This window comes from Oryza sativa, chromosome 3, assembly GCF_034140825.1.
Source record: "Oryza sativa Japonica Group chromosome 3, ASM3414082v1".
In the NCBI taxonomy this organism is placed as follows: domain Eukaryota; kingdom Viridiplantae; phylum Streptophyta; class Magnoliopsida; order Poales; family Poaceae; genus Oryza; species Oryza sativa.
The window spans coordinates 12,979,442-12,993,150 of record NC_089037.1 but is presented as its reverse complement, the minus strand read 5'-3'; the positions used below and the strand labels follow the sequence as shown (position 1 = coordinate 12,993,150).

The following is a 13,709-nucleotide window of genomic DNA, read 5'->3' as shown; positions in this document are numbered from 1 at the left end:
TGATGAATATGTGGATTTAATTCTTTTTTGGGAAAAATCTCTTCACTGGCAGTTGACCTAATGGTGCCACTAGCGAAAATGGTCATTTTTGCTAGCGGCTAGCTTAAGACAGCTGCCAGCAAAGATATTTTTTCGCTAGCTGGCGTCACTGGCCTTTGCTTTGTGGCGGCTTCAAATTCCACCAGCAAAAACTTAAAATAACCGCCACAAAAGATGGTTTTCGTAGTAGTGTCATCTATTCCAAAAGAGGCTATAAATCGTTAGATTATTATGAACTGTAAATTATTATGAAATGGAAGTTACATGATTATATCTTTCGTAACGTACTTCGGTACTATATACTAGTATATATTTAAGATTTCAAAACATTATTTATGAGAAAATAGTAGTTAAATCTTAAATATAAATAATGCCCGGTAGCAATAATACAGTAAAACATAGATAATCTGCAGCTTGTTTCTTATTGATGTGTCAGGGAAAGGGGAAGGTTAGGCCTCCTCCCATCACGCCGCCGCAACCTTTGCCGCGCCACCGCGTCTGCATCACCTCTGCTGTGTGGGGAGAGAAGGGAGGAGCTCGGGAGGGGAGAGAAGGGAGTGGAGCTCGCGAGCAGAGAAGAAGAGAATGGGTAAAGTGGAGAAGAAGAGAATGGCAAAGTGGAGAAGATTAAATAAGGCGTATATTTATTTACAAGCGGTACATTTAGCCTCCGCCAGTGAAAATCCAATTTTTGCTGGCGATTGCTTAAGAGGCCCGCCTCGAAAAATTGAGTTGTTTTTTATGGCGGATCTCTTAGTGTGACCGCCAGTAAAAATTGTTTTTCGATGGTGGTCCGTAGCCCCCCCACCCCTCATTATGTTTTCGCTGGCTGTTTCGTATTTTTCTACCAGCAAAAATTATAGGGCAACGTCATGAAAAATCGTTTTTTAATAGTGTGATACTCCGTATGAGGACATTCCTAACCCAATGAATAGGATGGTATCCATAACATTAAATAAGCTGCCACATAAGATGAAAAATGATGTGGCAAGTGAATAAATGAGGAAAGAGAAGGAAACTATGTCTTGCATGAAATATGTTTTCTACACAACATCTGAGATATCATGTGAGATAAGTAGCATTAAATTTAAGTATAGAATAGTTGTGCTTATATTGAAGAGTAGTGTCTAGTATTGGTTTCTTGATAATGTGGAGTTTATAGAAACTATGTCTAGTGTCTTGGGTTGGGAATGGCCTGATAGGCAAATTTAGGTTATACGTTTTGGGGATTGGGTTCCCCGGCATATAAATGGAGCTGCAGATTAGCGTATTAATTAAGTACTATTAAAAATCAATATAATATTTAAAGCAATATTCCAATATATATATTTTTAAAAAAGGTTTTTTTAAGTAGATTAGGAAGCATGCGCAGTGAAAGCTGGGAAAGTGTACTCCTGAACACACTCTTAGAGAATAACAAAAGGGAGAAGGTTCATATGAATCTTTTTGGATCACAGATCTGGCGCGCAACTACAATTAAATTCTGTTGAAATTTACATGGAATGGAGTAGGGGGAGGGGTTAAAAATGGTGACTGAAATTGCTAATCGACCATGGTTTCAGTAAAAGTGGTACGTTTCCGATTCCAGCCATACAAAAAATTATATTTTTCTAAATCTTTTAAGCATTATATTGCAAACCGACACTAAATAGTTAAATAAATTGATAAATATGGCTGATTCTTGACCAACCGAGAACCGTTCCCGTAGAGGCTACCATTTTCTGAATGTTTTCATCCCCAATTAATGGCTATTTTATAACCCTAGCTAGGAAATTTGAAGGGAAATCACAAAATAAAGCCGATTACCATTTGGTACGTACTACTCCATTAAAAAAAAAGCAAATCCTACTTTGTAGTTAGGATTGAATTCTTTTTGAGACCGAGGGGTACACCTTCACGGTCCCAGTAGTAGTAGTAAGGGTATCTATAATCAGGGACACTCTATGGATGCCCTCACTAACTGAGGGCACTCTCCGAGGAACTCATCTCACAATTGAGGACGCTCTAGATGTGCTCCCTAAAATATGAGCTAACTGGATGAAGATACTCAAGCTCACAATGAGTGTCCTGGCCCCTGTAGCCTCAACTGAAAAAATCCGAAAATACCCCTCCCTACAGCCGCTCCTATCTCTTTCTCTACTCTTCTCCACCGATTTTTCCTCCGCTCTCTCCCCCGCCGCTCCGTTTCCTCCGCCCTCCCCTTCTACCTCGCCGGCGCCGGATCCCCTCTCTCTCTCTCTCTCTCTCTCGTCGCCGCCTCTCTCTCCCTCTCTCGTCGTTGCCTCTCTCTCCCTTGCGGTGGCCGATGGCAAGCGGCGCCGGCGGGGTCGTCTCCATCGCGCGGTCGTCGCTGGGTCGGGTTCACGACCTAGGCCGACGCCGTCGCCGGCCGGAGGCGGCAAAACCCCCGCTCGTCGCCGCCTCACCCCGGCACCGTCGCCGACCTCGGTTCCGGCGCCGCCGGCAGCCGGAGACGGCAGATCCGGCGCCGTCGTGCGTGGATCTGGCCCCCTCGTGGCCAGATCGGGATGGAGCGGCTTCGGCCGCGTCGCATCGAGGAGGAGGCCGCGACGCCGGCGGAGGAGGTTGCGTAGGTCGTCGCTGGCATCGTCTCCGCCGCTCGTCTCCCTCTCCTTCTCGCCGCCGACTCACACCTCTCTCCCTCGCCGCTGCCGCTGGCCTCTCTCTCTCCCCCTCTCTCTCCCGTCGCCGGCGGCCACGAGGAGTGGAAGGGGAAATTTTTCGGTAGGAAAGGTGTCCACAGGCCACGCTCGTGCCCAACGCGCCCCCCTCGGCTGTGTTCCCCTGCCAAAAGCGAGCGAGGGACACGTCCCCCCAACAGAGGGACGCGTTCCATCATGGGAGATGATGCCAACGATAAAGCAATCGGCGACGGACGGAGGGGGATAGGGGGATGACCTGGGGTTACGCATTGGTGATGGCCTAATACAGTGTAGCAATAATTCATGCCCGGCCGACCCGGTCCCCCCCTTATCTGATGGCCTTCCGCTTGTCAGCGTCCTCTGTCTGAAAAAACAAAAAAAAAAAACGCGCATGCATGCGATGATACAGTCAGTGGGTCGAGAAAACGAAGATGATATGTCCAGGCGTACGGACCCATCCATCGAGCGCATGATGATATAATGTATTAGTTGCAGCAATTCTAGCGCGGTGGAATGACCGCGGCTGCTGCCGCTGGTCGCTGGCCGCTGAATTGCTTGATTCCTTGGGGCCAAAATAAGGGCATGTTTAATTCGCGAAAAGCCGAAAATAAAATTTTTGAGTGTCACATCGGATATTTGACCGGATATTGAAAGAGGTTTTCGGACACGAATGAAAAACTAATTTCATAACTCGCCTGGAAACCGCGAGACGAATCTTTTGAGCCTAATTAAGCCGTCATTAGCATATGTGAATTAATGTAGCACTTATGGCTAATTATAGACTAATTAGACTAAAAAGATTCGTCTCACGATTTCCTCCCTAACTGTGCAATTAGTTTTTTTAATCTATATTTAATGTTCTATGTATGTGTTTAAATATTCGATGTGATGTTTTTTGAAAAAATTTTGGGAACCAAACAGGCCTAATCCGCCCCATCGATGTCCACGGAGAGAAAAGCTATAGTGAACCTGATGCCGTCAAATATCATCACAGAATATGTCCCAAGTCTAGCTATAGCTCGAGTATAGCCGGGTCCTCTGCCTCAATTGGTGTGGACTGTGGAGTGGTGGCCCTGTATGACCGTAGGCGCCGTTGATCGAGCTGGCTGGGCTAACTATAAGCTAGCTACACGTGAATCGATCAAATTAATGGAAGGATATACCAATCAGGAATTCAGGATGATTGGCATGGTTGGTGCAGTGGGAAGGTGATCAGGGAGGGGAGGAGGGCCAGTGGATGTGTATACCGATGGGTAGTTGGGTACACATACATCCTTTCCAAGCTGAGCGATGCATGCATTCCTCTTACCAACTCACAGCAGCTCTACATTCTTTTTTCCTTTTTTTTTTTTGGGAAAACTGCACTGGTAGAGAAACCATCTTTGGTCGGTTGCCCAAAATCCATAATAATTCCGGTTTAAATAAAAACCGGGACTAAAAATGATCTTTAGTCCCGGTTGAAAAAGCTGACGTCACTTTTTGATCTTTAGTCCCGGTTGGTAACACTAACCGGGACTAAAGATCATTTTTAGTCCCGGTTCGAAAGAAGGCAAGATGTGTTAGACCCCTCTATGATCTTTAGTCCCGGTTGGTAGATCCAATTTTAATCCCGGTTGCTTATAACAACCGAGACAAAAGAAAAACGAAAAAAAAATCGCGCCGCGCCTCCTCGAGAGGACCAACAGCCTTATCCTCTCATCCACTCATCTCTCCTCCTCTCCCTTATCTTCTCCCATCTTCTCCTCCCTTCTCATCTTCTCATCTCCTTCTTGTCTTCTTCCCTCTTCCTCCCCTTCCCCTCTCCTCCCCCTCCCCTGCGGCCGTGGCAGATCCCTCCCCGACGCAGGCCCGGCCGCGCGCGGCGAGCGGCGGATGCAGCCGCGGCGGCGCTTCTGCCGCCCGGCGGAGGGCGGCGGCGGTGCAGGCGGCGCGTGTGGCAGAAGCGGCCGCGGCGGCGGCCGTGTGGCCTGGCGGAGGGCGGCGGCCAAGTGACAGCGGTGAAGCGATGAATTTGCTTTTGAGAATTTGTGGTGTATTTGATCTGTGCGATGTAAATATGTGATGTATTTGTGATGTTTCTTTTTAGAATTTGTGATGTATTTGTTTTGATTATTTGTGATGTATTTGGATATGGTGGATTTGTAGACGATCGATTTGGGATTTGGAGATGATCTTTTGTTCTGTGATTTTAGGGATGATTTGGGGATATGGTGAAATCAATATTCAAAGTAAAAAACAATAAAAGAAAAAAGAAAATACTAACCGGATCTGGCTTTATTTTTAGTCCCGGTTGGTAATACCAACCGGGGTTAAAAATGGCTCCATCTTTAGTCCCGGTTGGTGTTGGTGTTACCAACCGGGACTAAAGATCGATTTTTAGTCCCGGGTATTTGAACCGGGACTAAAGATAGCGATCTTTAGTCCCAGATTCGTAGTCCCGGTTAGAAAACCGGGACTATAGGGGGTTGCAAACCGGGAGTAAAAAAACGTTTCTCCACCAGTGCTGGTAAAATCTTACCTTCTACACGAATGGGGCCATGTTGAGTTTTGGAGGTGACTGGGCTACGTCGCCCGTCAAGGAAAATGGTTTTACCCCTACGATTGATTACCGCCAGCAAAAGGGACGTATTTTTATGGGGCAATTGCAAATTTACCACTACTTTGAATCGTTATTGCAAAACTGCCACTAGAAAATTGCAAAAATGTCATTAGAACTGTCATTCGAGTGGCATCCTTGCAATATTAAAAAAACCGGTGGTAAATTTGCAATTGCCCCTATTTTCATTGGGCACAGGTCGCTTGGCGCCACCTTTAGCCGTCGGAGAAAACTCGATGTGGCCATTAGTAGTGATGGTCTATCGATACTTTGCAATGAGACTGTCACCAAAAAATCATCGGTAGAAATTGAAAAACATTTTCGCTGGCGCACATCATTAGCTGGACACGCGTGAAGAATATTTTCGCAGGTGACTGGGCTATATTTGTCCAGCAACGAAAACGGTTTCACCCCTGCGGTCGATTACCGCCAGCAAAACAAACGTATTTTCAGTAGACATTGGTCGCTTGGCGCCACCTTTGGCCGTCAGAGAAACCTCGATGCGGTCATTAGAGCAAGTTTAATAAGTTTAATAGTATAGCCAACTACTAACTCCAAATCATCTATAGCCAATCTAATAGCTCATTCATACAATAGTTATTACCTACTACCTCCGTCCCATATTACTTGTCTTTTTGAGTTTTTGTTTGTCAATGTTTGATCATTCGTCTTATTTAAAAAAATTTGGAATTATTATTTATTTTGTTTATCATTTGCTTTATTATTAAAAGTACTTTACATATGACTTATCTTTTTTTATATTTGCACTAATTTTTTAAAAAAACGAATGGTCAAACGTTACAAATAAAAAGTCAAAAACGTCATCTATTATGGGACAGAGGGAGTATAAGTATATATATACTACAACATTGATATATATCCAACCTCTCATACACACATAATGTCCGTGCTGCATTCCTTCTCTCTTGTTTTCCGTTATTGTACTCGCTATTAGTGGTGATGGTTCTATCGATATTTTGCAATGAGACTGTCATAAAAATCATCATCAGAGGAAGCTGTTGAAGAACAAATAATACAACCACCACCGCCATGCATGGCGCGCCATTGATGCGTTCCTCTGGACTCCTCCGATCCCCTCTGTTTATCCAGCTCACCCCGTCCGTAGGACCCCCCCCCCCCCCCCCCCACATTGAATTGACGGGTCGCCCTCCCCGCACATGCATATTCCGTTATCTGTATTATCCTCTCCCGGTGTCCACGCGTGCCATTGCATTGCATTTCATTCATAATTCATCCATTCATTCGGTCAACCGGTCACACGGTCCCAGACCCTACCTGCCTGCTGCCGTGCCACTGAACCTAGCTATGCTTTACTGCAGTCGCAGCCGGCGATCGACAGCAGCGTCATCGTGGTGGTGGTGGTGGCCTATATAAACCAACCACCCCCACCCCAGCAACGTTATAGCAGTAAACAACATCTCTCACGAAAACATCGAGAAAAACCGTGTGAGTTGGATGGCGGGGACGGGGGTGTGGGTGTTCAAGAGGGACGGGGTGATGCAGCTGGAGGCGGACGTGGAGGGGGGGGACGGGGAGGAGGCAGAGGAGGCTGGTGTACGTGCCGGCGAACGAGACGATGGGGTCGCTGCAGGCGCTGGAGCGGAGGCTGGCGGGGCTCGGGTGGGAGCGCTACTACGAGGACCGCGCCGTGGTGCAGCTCCACCGCCGCGACGGCGGCGCCGACCTCATCTCCCTCCCCCGCGACTTCGCCCGCTTCCGCTCCACCCACATGTACGACGTCGTCCTCAAGAACCGCGACCACTTCAAGGTCCTTGATAACTAGCTAGCTAATTTAACATCTGTCGTCCATGATCACTAGTATGAATTATGATGATCCATAGCTATCAGCTGCCAGCTGCGTACCACTTCTACTCATCGATCGGGCACGTACGACTGATTTTTAGCATATATAAAGCGTGTGTGTACAGTACTGTATGGCTGTATTATGCATGCACAAGCAAAAAGGTTAATTTGCTTGATTATATTGATGAGCTTGCAGTTAACTTAATTAATATAGTTTGGCTTGGTTAAGTTTCTTGTGTGACGCGTGGAGAACGAACACACACACACACACACACACACACACACATATATCAGCATGCATTATTGTGTGCTGTGTGTACGTGTTCATGTACGGCCGGACTAGTCCGGATTAAATTAATGGCCGGGGCATTATTAATGATTGTGTGGCCGTGTAACCGTGTTGTACACTGTTGTTGCATTAGTGTGTCTCAAACCCTGCTCAATGTGCGCCTGCAAAGGTGATGTAACACGAATATATATGTATACACACATTTGGCCGATCGATTTGGCTTAATTTGCTACACTAATTATTACTACAAGTTTTTTTGTGTTTGCGAGATATTGTCAGTTGTCAGCTTTAATTTATATGTAAGGATCGATGTCGCAAAAGGTTAAGAGAGATCATACTAATAAAGTATAGGCCATGAGCTGCTCAAAATATGCATGGTATTTACGCTTGGCACATTACTAGCTAGCTAGCCAGTAGCTGATCGAGGTTCTGGACTACATCGAACGATGTTTAATCAAGCTGCATAATAATAATAATAATAATAATAATAATAATAATAATAATAATAATAATAATAATAATAATAATAATAATAATAATAATAATAATAATAATAATAAAATCTCCTCTACGTACCCTCGAAAGAAAAAGGAAGTTGCCCCCACAATATGTTCAACATTTAATTCCACAGTTTGCACGTTCTCTGATGAATTTTGTATGCATTGCCCATTGATACGTTCAATCAGCTAGCACAGGTCGGGGATATTAATTAAGGGCAAAAAGAAAAAGGACAGCCTAGAATTAATAAATTTTATATCGCACATAATAAATGGTTCACAATCGTGCGTATTAGCTAGGTACTCCATTTATATATTAAGAAAGGTGAATATATATGGGTTATTAATTATTGGGACAATTGCTTATATGATCCCGTTTTGAACCCTAACTGCTAATTTGTCTATATTTTTTTAAGTTTGCTTATTTGACCCTCCTTTTCCAAAATGAAGCTTCCGTCTGACCCTGCTTCCACTAACCCGTTAAATTTTGATTTAAAATACAAAAAGAATGTAACTAATATTCATAATACCCATAATACCCCTTAGGAAACCTATCCATCCACTGAACCCTATCCACACATCTCTCTCTCGTTCTTGCGCTAGTTGCGGCGGCGGAGTGTGTGTGCACCTTTTCTTTTCCTTTCATACACACGTCCCAGCCAAAAAAGAAGACTCATTGATTTTCTCTTTATACCCGGCCCAAAAAGGGATTGGGATTCGGTGACATTGCTCTGGTGACATACCCTGTGACAATGAGTCACTGACGTGTGGGACCCATGTGGGCCCAGCACATGTGGGTTCCACATGTCAGTGACTCAAAATGTCACGGGGGAATGTCACTGAATCTGCGTCCCCCAAAAAGAACATCCTGGCAATAAAAAAAGATTGTTTGTTCTCTATCCATTTATTTTTCAGGGATGGGGTATGGTAGGCATAAAATTTGGATAGGGAGATTATATAGAAGTATAACTTTCTTTTGAAAATACGTAAATATTTTGTCCGAGACGTGGAAAGTTTTTTTTTTTAAATATAATAAATGAACTTTCATTCGTATTAGCTTAAAACTTCCAAAACATTTTTGAAATGCAAACAATTTTTCAAATATTCCCGGCCTGCTATTCACAATGAAAGTGCACAAAATTTGGCGCAAAAAAGCCATCTTTATAGGCTTTATTTTTTTATTTCCCTTTGGAATTCAATCAATTTTATGAAAAAAAGGCTGAGAAATTATACTTTTCTCATACGTCATAAAAACTATATTTTTATCCATTTGACTAGATTTGCACACGCTGGCACTATTTTAAAATTGAAAAAAAAAATAGTTGCCAATCAACAAACATGAGGAGTAAAACCTCGTGCTTAGACTCGTACTTGTCTGCAGTATAGAAAGCAACTGTTTACAATAGGTTTGCACAAAGCTGACGTTGTAAAATAAAAATATGCTCTATTCGAGTAATCAACAAACATTCTTGACTTATATATTTTACTAAATTTAACTAGAATTAAACAATACATGAACCATGAGGTCCAAAACATGTACAGACTTGAAAACATATGTCCCTTTAATAAGAAAAAACCTGGGAAGGAAAATGACTTCTATTATATAATAAGTCTTTGTCCGCCCCCTGTTTGTACAAAGAAAATGGCATCATACATTGCTAAGAAAAATGCTTTTTATCTATAATCACTGAGCTACCAATCCCTGAGAAATTGAAAACACAGATGTAAGACATAAAATTAGGTTAAAAAAATATTGCCTAGCTAGAAGCAAAACTGACATTTTTTTTCATGATACCTATGGCCGCCGCTATTGTCGTGCTTGCCCCTCCCCGCCACGCCAGATGAGGCACCACTACCACCACCTAGTCATCAACGGCGAATCCGCCCATTATGGCACTGGCACTCACTGGTGCCCATCAGCAACGCTCTCCTCCCGCAGGCCTCCAATGGTGGACTGCCCCTCGCGTTGCCGCCTGCTGGTCGCTCCCATCGTCGGTCGTCAAGGAGAGTCGATGGATGAGAGGAGAGAAAATGGGGGAGAGGGCTATGGAGTAGAGAGGAGAGGAAAAGACTTAACAGGAGAAAGAAAAGAGATGGAGCCGGTCGGGTGCAAATATTCACAGGCATGCCTCTTAAGACGTCCACCTGTGAAAATGGATTTTTATAAACGGGTCTATATTGGGAGTTTTTCGAATCCTTTTACATATGGGCTTTCTTTTAGTCCGCCTAAAAAAGGTGATGTTTTCACAGAAATCGTTTTTCAATATTGAGTTGGTGAAAAGGTAACACATAACATGTTTCGTCATGAAATATAACAATCTAATATAAAATTAAACAAATCTTATTATTTGAAATCTAGACATATAAACACTAATGTACTACACGCATGTAGACATGATGTAACCAACAGGAGGCGAAGACATCGATCATGTGAGGTCACATCAACATATATAGTGTAACAAATTAACAATCTACTTCCAAATTCGGTGTGAAAATAAAACCCTTTATTTCATCAAGAAGAGGGTTATGCTTGACACGAGTGAACGGATGGCCCCCCGGCAAGGGCTTGTTGCACCCGGACGCGGAGATATGCTGTTGCCTCAGGCCCAAACGCGGAAGAGGCCCCCGGCTCCAAGCTCCACCTAAGTTACAGCCCGACCCAGCAACAGAGTGCAGGAAAAAGTATACCTGAGGTCCCTTACCTTGTTACCGTCTTACCGAGTTACAAAATCGTCCCTGAACCAAAAAAATCAGATAAAACGTATCCTCCAATTTCTAAAACCACTGCAAACGAGATCCCTTACCTAAGTTACAGCCCGACCCAGCAACAAGTGCAGGCAAAAGTATACCTGAGGTCCCTTACCTTGTTACCGAGTTACAAAATCGTCCCTGAATCAAAAAAAATCAAATAAAACGTATCCTCCAATTTCTAAAACCACTGCAAACGAGGTCTCTCGGTGTTATTGTCCTCGGTTTTGACTGACGTGGCGTTTACGTGGCTCCTTTGACTAGGTCTTCGTTCCACGTGACATATACATGACGCTTACGTGACAGTTTGATCCGAAAAAGTAATAAAATAATAAAAAGTTGGGCCCACGGCTTAGATCCCCATCTTCTTCCTTTTCTCTCTTCTTCCTCTCTTTCTTGCACCATGTAGGGAGGAAGCGCAGAGGAGAGGGCGTGGCTCCGTCGGCTGTCGGCGACCTCGACGGCGGCGGGAGGTGGCCCCGGCTGCGGTGGCGCTAAGGATCGGAGTGGCAGCCGGTGGTAGGTGGCTCCAAGGAACGTCGACGGCCTAGCGGCAACGGGAAGAGTTTGAGGGAAGAGAGAGAGTGGAGGAAGCTCTGTGCCGGTCTCCAGCATCACCGCTGCCAACGAATCAATCCCTCCACCGCTTTTTGGCCGCACGACTCTCCATCTCGTTGGCTCGCTCCATGGGCGTCGCCATTGCTGTGCCGTCCTCCGCCACCTCGGTACCTTGCTCGATGCTATCACCACGCTCGTGCTCCGCCGGTGCCGCTGCTGCCTAGCTCCTCTGCGCCGCCCTTCTCCCTGCTAGCCACTGCCCGTTGTCAGGGGGCGCAGGAGCGACGCGGGGTAGGAATGGCTGTCGAGGCCACAGCGTTGGTCGGCGGAGGGAGACGTGGTAGCGGAGGAGGAGCGATAGGAGCGGAGGTCCCTGGACCTCCCCACAGCATTCGAGCTCGGTGCCGCCGCCCACCACCTCTCCGCCGATCGTCGCCCTTCTCCTAGCGGAGGAAGAGGAAGCCATCGAGGAGAGAGGTGGTGGTGGATGAACTGGTGGCATTACAGCGACCGAAGATGCAGCGGGAGAGGAAGCCCAGGCCAGCGACAAGGTCAGCGAAGGCGCCGATGTTCTTAGGCTTGAGGTCGTCAATGATTGAGAGGCTCTTATAGGCATCAAGGCCCGAGAGGCTGTCGATGTAGCTGTGGAAGGGCTTCTTGGGTCCATAGTAGTTGCGGTGCTTGGTGTCGACGGGAGCGTGAAGAGCGGCCGAACGGCATTGTCAAATAGGCTAGCGCGAATCTCCGAAGTGAACTGCGGGTAGTGCGCATCGAACCAACAGTGGGTTGTGAGCGCATCCATCACCTGGGCACGCACCTCCGCTCACCGCCTTGTCCTCGGTGCCGCCGGGTCCACGCCACGTCGGAGAAGTCGATCCTAGTTATGAAGAGAGGATTGAGGGACATGCTGACATATGGGGCCTACGTGTGTCCCACGCTGACTCAGCCACGACGTCAGACAAGACCGGGATCAATACTACCTAAGGACCCAGAGTAACCCGGTTTTGTATGTCGAGGGATTTCATATATCTAGTTTTATGATTGAGGGATTATTTTGTAATTGGATAACAAGATGAGGGATCTCATATATACTTTTTCCACATTGCCCTCATATATACTTTTTCCACATTGCGCATCCTCGTTTTACTAGCTAGGCCGGCGCGCGGGTGTTTCTAGCTGGTGAGAAGATGGGCTTGGATTTACGGCAGACAAAGATGGGCTTGGATTACGGGAACGCGATATTCCGCGGCCCAACGAAACAACCTAGCTGGTGACAAGCCTCAGCTGAGCTCCATCGTCGAGCCAGCCCACACGTTGTGGTATGTACTGTAAGATCCATGTTCTAGATCGAATCGCACGCGAAAAAAAAAACAAAACAAAACAAAAAAAAATCTGATCTTTCGCCACACACACCACGAGATGCCGCGGTGGTAACTGGGTATACGCTCAAGGATGCACAGTAATTTGGCATTTCGCTCACCGATCGATCGAGTCACCTCACCCCGTCTCTCTTCCTTCCACGCATGGCAATGCAAACGCCAATCGCCGGCGATGCGTCTCGCCTCGCGCGGCGGCCGCTCCGGCGCACGAGCGGACGCATCGGCGCGTCGTAATTCTCCACGTACGCCGCGCGCGCGCGCGGCGTCGCGGTTAATTTTGCACACGAGGTTAGGTTGCACCAGCGAATCACGTACGTGTTAGGTCGACAACCCATCGGTTCGAGTTAGGTGTGTTAGGCGCGCGCGCGCGCACATGCTTCGGTCGGATCGTCGATCGCCTGCGTGCGTGCGTGCTACCGTGCACAAGCACACGTACGCCCACTGGCAGGAGATGATAATTTTTTTTATAAACACGGTGCAAACGCAGATGTCCACAATACGTGCATACTTATCCCCTGTGAACACACACGCACACCCTTATGAAGTAAATGTGAGCATCCTGTGAACACACATGCAAACCCTTCTGAAGTAAATGCGAGCATCCGTGTGTAAAATCTAAAATTTGAATCTGGGTGGACTGTCTCCAACACAAGGAATCTAATCGGTTGAGCTACGCTCACTTTGCAATACGATGATGATTTAATGTTAAATTCAGTCCCTATTTGCCATAGCTCCAGATTCATAATGGATTTGAAGTTTGTATGCTAAATTGCATTTAAAATTTTATATTTCATCTAAACTAAGAACAAAATGATTCTTGCAATTATTATTAACGTAATTGTAGGTCTATATCTATATCTATAGATTTGTGGAGCCAGGAGTATCTAACTCAATGAAAGCTTGGATATAGAGCTATGCCAAATAAAGCCTTATTAGTATTTAGTTTAGTCACCTGGAGCTCAGATCAGCTAGGCGAGATGCTCACAAACGATGGTTAATTAGATTCCAAACAGACCAAGTCCTGCGATTTCAATTAATCATACACATTAGCTTCAAAATTGTTCTTCAAGGCATAAACGTTGCGATTAATCAAAGCACCGAGTTGCTTGCAGGAGC

General features: G+C 45.7%; 1 pseudogene across 1 annotated transcript; it reads left to right on the top strand.

Moving 5' to 3' along the window:
- Positions 1 to 6,712: 6,712 nt before the first annotated feature.
- LOC4332816 (flowering-promoting factor 1-like protein 5) lies at positions 6,713 to 7,643 on the top strand (annotated as a pseudogene). Its single transcript, XR_010740433.1, has one exon. The product of XR_010740433.1 is annotated as a flowering-promoting factor 1-like protein 5 (transcript).
- The last annotated feature ends 6,066 nt before the right edge of the window (positions 7,644 to 13,709 follow it).